Raw genomic sequence first — 9,068 nt, 5'->3', positions numbered from 1 at the left:
AATGTTAAAAAGTCGGAAAATGTTCTTGTCCTGAAGCTTTGAATGCACCGGAGCAGCTTTTATGCCACGGAGCAGAAATACCTTCCCAGCCACAGTTGTTCTCCCTGGGCTCCTACCCACCAGGTCCACCGCGTTTCCCTCTGCAGCAGGTGTGTGTGAGGTTGGCACCGGCCATATAAGTTTGAGTGAGACACAGTCCCTGACCTCTAAGAATTTACGGTCTTAGTATAGTTTTCAATATCGGTATCTGTGTATACGAGTTACGGAGTAATTTGTTACCATCAGTGGTACCACTACTGACCTACTGAAGAACGTGGATAATTTACTTTCTTTTTTATAAATTAGATCACATTTATAGTCACCCCTATAGTTGCATGTGGATCATTCTGATTTGCTTTCTTTTTCTTTAAGTTTATTTATTTTTGAGACAGAGAGAGAGAGCAGGGGAAGGGCAGAGAGAGAAGGAAAGCCAGAATCCCAAGCAGGCTCTGCACTGTCAGCACAGAGCCCAAAACAGGGCTCGAATTCACAAACTGTGAGATCATGACCCGAGCCGAAATCAAGAGTGTGGACGCGTAACCAACTGAGACACCCAGGTGTGCTTCGATTTGCTTTCTCGAGTGAGATGGAAAAGGGTGGAGTTACAGTGATACCCAGATTTTACATGAGGGATAGATGAACATTACATTTCACAGAGAGAAAGAGGGGTTGAGAACAGGTGCCCTGGGACATGCAATGATGTGCAGGTCTTGATAATTACAAGAAAGTTAAGACATGGCTCCTGGCCTTAAGGAGTTTATAATATAACTAGCGGGCTATATCAGATAGCCATGTGGATAATGTATAATTAAGAGCTGAATTATGGAGTTTGACTACTGAAGTGGGAGAGAGCAGGACAAAGGGAGAAATGACTTCACATCAGTGTTGGGACATTTTGTAGAGGTGGGGAGATTTCAATGTAGGGAAGGTTTGGACAGGTGAGAGTCATAGAGACAAGCATATCAGAGAGGGGAGGCTCCCTCCAAAGGGAGACTGACAGGCTTCTCCTGGTATCTTCAAGAGTCTTCCCACGCCCGTACTAATGTGCTCAGAGCTGTAGCTCTCACCAGGCCAAACTTCAAATCCACCCTCTTCTCTGTATCCCCACCCACATCCACCTTAACTCAAGACCTCATCAGGGCTCACCTCTATTCCTGTGATAGCCACCAAATGGTTCTCCTGGCCTCCATTATTGTCTGCCTTGAATCCATCCTTCCCAGAAAGACCTTCCCAATATCAAATTGACCAAATACTAACTCTTCTGCTTAAAATCATTCAGTGACTCATCTGTTACCTCCACGAGGAAGCCTAGTCATGGGATGTAAGACCTTTAACAGTGTGACTTACTCTCCTGCCTTATCTCTTGCCTTTCCCCACCTTCTATCCTCCTGAGCCATTGAATTAACTTGTCTTAGTCAGGTCATGTTGCTATAACAAAATACCTTAGGCTGGGAGGCTGAAACAACAGAAATTTATTTTCTCATATTTCTGGAGACTGGAAATCCAAGATCAAGGTGCCAGCAGGATCGGTGTCTGGTGAGAGTTCTCTTTGGGTTGTAGATGGTAGCCTTCTCATTATGTCTTTGCACGGCCTTTCCTTGGCATGTATGCATGGAAAAGAGTGAGTGAGCTCGTCTCCTCTTATAAGGACAGTAATCCTATTGGATCTGGGCTCTACCCTTATTACTCAATCTATCCCTAATTACTTCCCAAAGGCCCTATCTCCAGATACCATGACATTGGGGGGAGGGGGAACACAAACATTCAGTTCATAACACTTGCTATTCTCTGAACACACCATGTTTTCCCACGTAACCCAGTGCCTTTGTATAAGCTGTTCCCTCTACCTGGTGTGCCCTTCTCTGAACCCTCCCCAGCACCCTTATTTATCACCCCCTCTACCTCTTATCTTTGTTAATTCTTTTATCACCTCGAGACTCAGTTCAGTCTCAGCTGTGTGTTCTTAGGAAGGTTCCAATGGGGGGGGTCTTACATGCCTCCATCAGAGATGAAATATAGCTACTAATACAGGACTGTGATTTCCTTCTGGGGGAAACTATGTCTTATCCTTATCCATCATCCTATCCCTAATGCTTAGCACAGTGCCTGGCACGTATTTGTTGCATGCAGGCATGCATGAATAAATGAATGAATGAATAAATGAATGGTGAATAATAAGTAAGGTAAGGCTATGTTGTGGGAAAAAAATGAGGCAGAGAATTTAGGCTTGATTAAGTAAGTAGTGTGAAGGCCTTATATGTTCTTCAGCATAAAAGTATGATTCAAGTCGGGGGGACCTGGTTGGCTCAGTCGGTTAAGCGTCCAACTCTTGGTTTCAGCTCAGGTCATGATCTTACAGTTTGTGGGTTTGAGTCCCACATCAGGCTCTGTGCTGACAGTGTGGAGCCTGCTTGGGATTCTCTGTCTCCCTCTCTCCCTTTGCCCCTCCCGCACCTGCTATCTTTCTCAAAAAAAATAAATAAACTTCAAAAATATATATATGATTCAAGTGGTTTTAGAAGGATGACTGGAAGGTTTATTCATGAATGTTAGAGGATGGGTAAGGAAGACAGCTAGCAGAGTATTGTAATCATCCCATATTTATATAATGATATTGGACATAGGAATGGTGACAATTATATCTAACATTTATTCAACCCTATATGCCAGGCAATGTTTTGTTTTGTTTTCTTTTTCAGGTTTTTAAAATTGAAGTATAGTTGTATGTACTGTTACATTAGTTTAACGTGTACAACATAGTGATTCCACAAATTTATACATTATGCTATGCTCACTAAGAGTACAGCTGCCATCTGTCACCATAACCACTATCATAAACCATTGACTATATTCGCTGTGCCACACCTTTTATCCCTGTAACTTTTTCATTCCATAACTACTGGAAGTGCCTGGTACTGTATTAAGTGTTTTCAATATATTAACTTATTCTCTTTTAAAAAAATTTTTTTTAACGTTTATTTATTTTTGAGACAGAGACAGAGCATGAACGGGGGAGGTCACAGAGAGAGGGAGACACAGAATCTGAAACAGGCTCCAGGCTCTGAGCTGTCAGCACAGAGCCCAATGCAGGGCTCGAACCCACGGACCGTGAGATCATGGCCTGAGCTGAAGTCAGACGCTTAACTGACCAAGCCACCCAGGCGCCCCTATATTAACTTATTCTCAAAAGAACCCCAGCCTAAGGGATCAAAATGTGTGTGTGTGTATGTGTGTGTATTATTATTTTTATCCTATTTTACACATAAGGCAGCTGAAATACCAAGAGGTTAGGTAACTTACCCAAGGTCACAGATCTAGGAAGTGGCAGAAATTAAAGGCAAACCATGAGATATTTCAAAGGGAAAAGAAACACAGCTTCCTAAAAGGGTATAAAATAGTGGGATGTGAGAGGCAAAGTTGACTTTCAGGTTCCTGACCTAGGAAAAGAGAAAACTGAAGAAGTCAGGATGGAAAGTCAATTTGCTGAGGGATGCTGCAGTCATCTGGGATGAATTGACCTTAATGTAGTTACTGGACATCCCCATAGAGATGACCTGTGGGCAGTTATAAATATTCATAGCAATCCCACATAGATCTACTGAAAGCCTATTATAACAAACACACTTGTCTAGGTCTAAGGAGTTGCAAACATGGTTTTATATGACATTTTCCAAAGTATTGCCTTTATACTATGTAGGCAAGGGGAGTCAGTGAAGGATTTAAAACAGTAGGTTGATGTGGTTTTAGTTCATTTAAGAAACCATGTGAAGGCTGGAATTAAGGAGGATATAGTGAAGTCAGGGACACAGGTTAGGAGTTGAGGGTTTATACACTTAAAAATGACCGAAATGGTAAATTTAGTATTATATATATTTTACCACAATAAAAAAGAGTTGAGAAGCTGCTTCAGGGGTCCAGGTAAGAGATGATAAAGGCATAAACTGGGGAAGGGTCAGGGGAAAATTTAATAAGGAGGATTTACTGAGTTATCCATATAATAGAATAGCCCAGTTATTTTAGCTAGAAACATAGGAGCTAATTATTATTTAGCATTTATTGACCTGGTACTACATGCCAGGCACTGTGCTAGGGCACAAAGGTGAATAACAATCCCTATCCTCAAATTGCACAACGCACTCAATTGTCTAGTGAGATAGATACATATACAACATTCATAATACAATATATCAGGGCAGCATTGAAGACAAGTATAGGGCATTATGGAAGCACAGAGGAGAGCAACCAATAAGTTGTGGCAAATAGTCAGGGAGAGGGGTTTTAGAAATGGTGGCTCCTGAGTTGAGTTTTAAACAATTATGAAGATCTTGCCAGGTAAAGGACAGTTGCAGGGAGGAAGGCATTCTGAGTAGGAAAGAGCATATAAGTTGTTAAAATATTTGCTGGGAGGCACAGAGGGGCAAAGGAAGGGTCTGGGAGGCCCTGGCCCTCAAGGGACTCTTGCTATACCAGCACACCCACTCCTACCAAGACAGGACCCATTCCCCTTGCCTGTAGATGGTTCGAGCCCCGCATCAGGCTCTGTGCTGACAGCTCAGAGCATGGACCCTGCTTTGGATTCTGTGTCTCCCTCTCGCTCTGCTCCCCTTGCCAGAAGCCCTACATACCCCAGGTGGGGACAGCAGCCCTATCAGGCAGTGTAGACAGCCTGATGCCTTTAGAAGCATTGGGAAAAAAGTGTCTGGGTCCCCCTCCAGAAGGGAAAGCAGTGGAGAGGCCTTTCAGAAGATTTTGAGGACAGTGTAGACCTCAGGAATGGTGTAGTTAATACCAAGAGAAGATTGAGTAAGAGTGGGGAAATAGAAGATTCCCAGGGCTAACTTTAGAGTTTTATTAATGAGTGCCCTTGGGACACATCTTAGATATTCCCAGACCAAATGTAGTAGTCACCTGAGGGGAAATGAACTTCCAGGAGCATCTCTAACGGTGTCTGAAGGAAAAAAAAACGCATCGCTTAGTAGATAAGAGCAGGCCTTGAAATCAAGCAAAGTTGCTTTAAAATTTACTCTACCAGTTAATAACTATCTGAACTGGGCAATTTTGTTAAGCTTTCTGAGCCTCTACTACTTTTACTATAAAATGAGGATTATAATTGGGGCGCCTGGGTGGCTCAGTCAGTTAAGCGTCTGACTTCAGCTCAGGTCATGATCTCACAGTTCATGGGTTCGAGCCCCGCATGGGGCTCTGTGCTGACAGCTCAGAGCCTGGATCCTGCTTTGGATTCTGTGTCTCCCTCTCTCTCTGCTCCTCCCCAACTCACACCCTGTCTCTCTCTCTCAAAAGTAAATAAACATTTTTTTAAAAGGAGGATTATAATAATATCTGCTACATGATGCTGCCATAGGGACTGAATGTTAAGGACACCCCTGTCCTTCACATAGTCACATAGTTGCTAACACATGGTAAGGCATTCAGTGTTGGTTACTACATCCATTACTACTAAAGTGACACCATTTTACCTTCCCCAGTCAGAAGGACGAGACGTACAGAAATGAAAATACCAGTGGTAACATTTTTCAAATTTATAGTGTAAATCAGTTATTTTTCTTAAATGCTTATTTATTCCTGAGAAAGGGAGAGAGACAGAGTGTGAGCAGGGTAAGGGAAGAGAGAGAGAGAGAGAGAGAGAGAGCGCGAGAGAGAGACAGAATCCTAAGCTGACTCCAGGATCCGAGCTGTCAGCACAGAGCCCTACACGGGGCTCGAACCCATGGACTGAGAGATCACGACCTGAGCTGAAGTCTGACGCTTAACCGACTGAGCCACCCAGGCATCCCTAAATCAGTTATTTTTTTGAGAGAGAGAGAGAGAGAGAGAGAGAGAGAGCACACATGAGTGAGAGTGGTGGGCAGAAGGAGGGAGACAGACTCTTATGTAGGCTCCACACTGAGCATGGAGCCTGATGCAGGGCTGGATCCCATGACCCTGGGATCATGACCTGAGCCTAAATCAAGAGTCAAATTAACAACGACTCAACCAACTGAGCCACCCAGGTCCTCCAGTTACTTTTTTAAATACTGATTTCTTAATTTAATTTAATTTAATTTAATTTAATTTAATTTAATTTAATTTAATTTAATTTAGTTTAATTTAATTTATATCCAATAAATATAATTTATTGTCAAGTTTGCTAAAATTCAGTGTATACAGTGTGCTTTTGGCTTTGAGGGTAGATTCCTGTGATTCCTCACTTACATACAGCATCCAGTGCTCATCCCAGAAAGTGCTCTCCTCAATGTCCATGACTCATTTTCTCCTATCCCCTGCCCCGCCCACATCAACCTTCAGTTTGTTCTCTGTATTTAAGAGTCTCTTATGGTTTGCCTCCCTCTCTGTTTGAAACTATTTTTCCCCATCTCTTTCCCCATGGTCTTCTGTTAAGTTTCTCAAATTCTACATATGAGTGAAAACATATGATATCTGTCTTTCTCTGACTGACTTATTTTACTTAGCATAATACCCTCCAGTTCCATCCATGTTGTTGCAAATGGCAGGATTTCATTCTTTCTCATTGCCAAGTAGTATTCCATTATATATATATATATATAAACCACATCTTCTTTATCCATTCATCAGTTGATGGATATTTGGGCTTTTTCCCTAATTTGGCTATTGTTGAAAGTGCTGCTATAAACATTGGGGTACATGTGCCCCTATGAATCAGCACTCCTGTATCCTTTGGATAAATTCCTAGTAGTGCTATTGCTGGGTCATAGGGTAGTTCTATTTTTAATTTTTTGAGGAACCTCCACACTGTTTTCCAGAGTGGCTACACCAGTTTGCATTCCCACCAACAGTGCAAGAGGGTTCCCGTTTCTCCATGCCCTCGCCAACATCTATTGTTTCCTGAGTTGTTAATTTTAGCCACTGTGACCAGTGTCATGTGGTATCTCAATTTGGTTTCTATTTGCATTTCCCTGATGATGAGTGATGTTGAGCATCTTTTCATGTGTCTGTTACCCATCTGAATGTCTTCTTTGGAAATGTGTCTATTCATGTCTTCTGCCCATTTCTTCACTGGATTATTTGTTTTTTGGGTGTTGAATTTGATAAGTTCTTTATATATTTTGGATATTGACACTATCTGATATGTCATTTGCAAATATCTTCTTCCATTCCGTCAGTTGCCATTTAGTTTTTTTTTTAATTTTTCAAATCTTTATTTATTATTTTTGAGAGAGAGACAGAGTGTGGAGCAGGGGAGGAGCAGAGAGAGAGGGAGACACAGAATCCGAAGCAGGCTCCAGGCTCTGAGCTGTCAGCACAGAGCCCAATGCGGGGCTCGAACCCACAAAGAGTGAGATCATGACCTGAGCCAAAATTGGATGCTCAACCGACTGAGCCACCTAGGCGCCCCAGTTGCCATTTAGTTTTGCTGATTATTTCCTTTGCAGTGCAGAGCTTTTTATCCTGATGAGGTCCCAATGGTTCATTTTTGGTTTTATTTCCCTTGCCTTCAGAGACGTGTTGAGTAAGAAACTGCTGTGGCTGAGTTCGAAGAGGTTGTTGCCTGTTTTCTCTTGTAGGGTTTTGATGGTTTCCTGTCTCACATTTAGCTCTTTCATCCATTTTGAGTTTATTCTGTGTATGGTGTAAGAAAGTGGTCCAGTTTCAATCTTCTGCATGTTGCTGTCAAGTTCTCCCAGCACCATTTGCTAAAAAGACTGTTTCTTTTCCATTGGATACTCTTTCCTGCTTTGTCAAAGATGAGTTGGCCATACATTTGTAGGCCCATTTCTGGGTTCTCTATTCTATTCCATTGGTCTATGTGTCTGTTTTTGTGCCAATACCATACTGTCTTCATCATAGCTTTGCAGTAGAGGCTAAAATCCGGGATCGTGATGCTCCGGCTTTGGTTTTCTTTTTCACCATTCCTTTGACTATTCAGGGTCTTTTGTGGTTCCATACACATTTTAGGACTGTTTGTTCTGGCTTTGAGAAGAATGCCGGTGCAATTTTGATTGGGATTGGATTGAATGTGTAGATTGCTTTGGGTAGTATTGACATTTTAACAATATTTGTTCTTCCAATCCATGAGCATGGAATATTTTTCCAATTATTTGTGCCTTCTTCAATTTCTTTCATGATTTTCCTATAGTTTTCAGCATATAGACCATTTACATCTTTGGTTAGGATTATTCCAAGGTATTTATGATTCTTGGTGCAATTTTAAATGGGATTGATTCCTTGATTTCTCTTTCTGCTGCTTCATTATTGGTGTATAGAAATGCAACCTGTAAAAGGGGAACATCAACACATTTCAGTGAGTTTTTCCCCTGGGAAATTGTGCCAGGTACATTGATTTTGTATCCTGCGACTTTGCTGAATTCATGTATCAGTTCTAGCAGCTTTTTGGTGGAGGCTTTCAGGTTTTCCATGTAGAGTATCCTGTCATTTGCAAAAAGTGAAAGTTTGACTTCTTCTTTGCCAATCTGGATGCCTTTTATTTCATTGTATTGTCTAATTGCTGAGGCTAGGACTTCCAACACTATGTTAAACAACAGTGGTGAGAGTGGACATCCCTGTTATGTTCCTGATCTCAGGGGGAAAGCTCTCAGTTTTTCCCCATTGAGGATGATATTAACTGTGGGCTTTTCATATATGGCTTTTATGATGTTCAGGTATGTTCCTTCTATCCCAACTTTCTTGAGGGTTTTTATTAAGAAAGGATGCTGTATTTTTTCAAATGCTTTTTCTGCATCTACTGACAGGATCATATGGTTCTTATCCTTTCTTTTACTAATGTGATGTATCACATTGATTTGCAAACAGTTATTTTTTAAAAGAGTTAGTGTTCTAGATGTTTCCTCCCATGGAGTGAAGCACACCAATGGGAGGGTGTGCTTTTAATAGCTGAATATCTATTTATGAAGCAAAAAATGGGAAAGTTACAGGTTATTGAGAAATTGCTTTCAGTTTACTGGAAATACAAAATACAATATGCCAAATATGACTGTCTCAACATTAATTTTGGAGTGAACTAATTAACAAGAATTTTCTTTTTCTGTCCT

The sequence above is a fragment of the Prionailurus bengalensis genome, chromosome F2 (genome assembly GCF_016509475.1).
Source record: "Prionailurus bengalensis isolate Pbe53 chromosome F2, Fcat_Pben_1.1_paternal_pri, whole genome shotgun sequence".
In the NCBI taxonomy this organism is placed as follows: domain Eukaryota; kingdom Metazoa; phylum Chordata; class Mammalia; order Carnivora; family Felidae; genus Prionailurus; species Prionailurus bengalensis.
Note: the sequence above shows the minus strand (reverse complement) of the source record.